Below are 2,438 nucleotides of genomic sequence, written 5' to 3' on the forward strand. Positions count from 1 at the left end.
TGGTTGAATGATTGAATTCAGGAATGTAATTGAGAGAGAGAGAAAGATGGGTTTATTAATATAAATAACAAAGCAAAACAAGCAAATGACCCGAAGCAAAGCTTGTTTGGGCTTACAAACCCAATACACATACAAATAAAACAATACGAAAAAGAAGAAAAAATAAAAAGAAAAGAAAAGGAAAAGAAAAAAGAAAGAAAGAAGAAGAAAAAAATCAATTACCCTGCATTTCAATCGAAACAGATTTACACTTCAAAAGAGACAAAACAAAAAGAAACTAAAACCACTTTACCAGTATCGCCAAAATCAAAACCAACATCTTGGCTCCACTTGAGGTCCACTCAACTATCAAAACCATAAATATTAAGGCAAAATAGCTTCAATTCCCGCCGAAATTCAAAAAAAACTATCCATGTTTCTCAAAGTCGTAGGTAAACAATTCCATGCATGGGGTCCTAGATGCCGAATAGAAAATTGAGATCTACGGGTAATAGCAAGCGGACGACGAATTATATCGAACTGTCTCGTAGAATGTGTATGAATATCACTTCCTAATTCAAACATACTTTTAAAACATATTGGTAAACAATTTTGAAAATATTTACATATAAACAGATAAAAATAATTTTTTTTAATTAATTCGATAAAAAATAATAAGTCCTGCTAAAGGTAAGATTTTGCATTCTATATACCTCTTGAAAGGTGAATATCTTGTGCTTTTTAAAACCAAGATGGCACTAGCCAAGTTTCCTTTCAGTAGAGCTTAACTCATCTGTGGTTAATTGATTCAGGTTTACTCATTCCTTCATTTTAGTATATATTTAATAGAAATTTATTAATAAACGAATCTTTGTTCCTATTAAACCATTTTTTTTCTCTTTAATTACGTCCCGTTGTTTATGGTTCCCAACCCTTCTGCTTGATAGACAGAGATTCAAAAGGTAATTTGGGAACTTGGCATGATTTTGGCGTTTAATTTTTCGAAAAGGGCTTTTCCAATTTCAGCTTGACTTTTTTGATCTTTTCAGTTTCGAGAGTGATGTTTCACATTCGATTTAAGACCGCCGTTCTGGAGAGATTTATCTGTCTACATGTTTAAAGAAGAATACTGTCAATTACTCCTTTCTCTGGAATTATTACTTTGACGGTTTAGCATGATGTTGCTGATATCAAAACAGATAAAAATACCATATAAACTTTGGAACTAATTCTGCGTTAATTTATTCAATGTCATTCAAGTACAAGATACTCTTTTTAAAGGTCACAGGATCAAACTCACAATAGAACGTTCTGCAATCCAAACTAAAACTTTTTCATTAATACTGAAAGGCTCAAGTAAAAAAAGAAGAAACGCTAATGAGTATGTATCATAAATGTAATTTTGGCTGTCACGAATTAGTTTCACCGATACATCATCACATCTGTACTTTGGTATAGGCACAGGTAAGCATCAGAAAATAACCTTTTGACTAGTTCTGGGACACTTTCTCTTCCAACAGGTGAATTTAAAACTGAGTGGTCCCATTCTTCACGTAGCCCTTGTCCCAGCTCAGGACAAGGTTGCATTTCAGGGATGTTATATCCATGCTGTTCACCTGAAAGAATGCAATAACAGATGGGCCTAATGATATGTCCACAAGGACGGCAAAAAGAATTATAAGGAAAAAGAATATTCGAACAATCGTTTTTCCCCCTTTTTACTTTTTAAGTGTTTAGTTTATACCAATATCTACCCAAAAGGCCGAATATCTTAACTGAAACCTAAACGTTAAATCTTAGTTTGTGTTCCGGTCTTTCGAGTTTGCGTTATATTGAATAGGTAGGGACAGTCTCGAACAGTTAATTAATCTAATATTCAAGGATTCCTGCAAAAGCAAGTATAATTTATCATATTTCCGAGTTAGCTGTTCCCGTATGGTGCTCTTAACTGGCCACGGAGTTTTTTTTTATAAACTTGCGTATGTACGCTTATAGATTTATGCCAACGAAGAACCAGCTATTCTGAAAGGCTCGTCAAAGTTTATTAAGCTAACTTCACATTTACATATTTTATTGAATTGTTTTATTTGATTGGTCAGAATCATAAAATACTCGAAAGTTCCATGAAATATGTAATGAGAGCAACATCTTGAGAGCTACCGTACAATCAAGTACGGTAGATTGCTTAATTAAAATGGCCCGATCTTTAAGGCATGCCTTTTAAGCAAATTTGAAGCGGAAAGGATTAAGTTCAACTGATCTAAAATCAAAATAGGGTAAAAAGAAAAATCAGGCAAATATGTAAACACACTTATATCTAAAATTTTGGTTTGATTTTACTCTTTATTTTCTTTTAAGTTTAGATTTCTCCCTATTTTGAATTATTATTTAATTTTTCTTCTTGTTTTGCTTCCTACTCGCCACAGACTCGTTTTGACGATTTAACTCTTTGGTTTTGT

The sequence above is a fragment of the Artemia franciscana genome, chromosome 21, assembly GCF_032884065.1.
Source record: "Artemia franciscana chromosome 21, ASM3288406v1, whole genome shotgun sequence".
In the NCBI taxonomy this organism is placed as follows: domain Eukaryota; kingdom Metazoa; phylum Arthropoda; class Branchiopoda; order Anostraca; family Artemiidae; genus Artemia; species Artemia franciscana.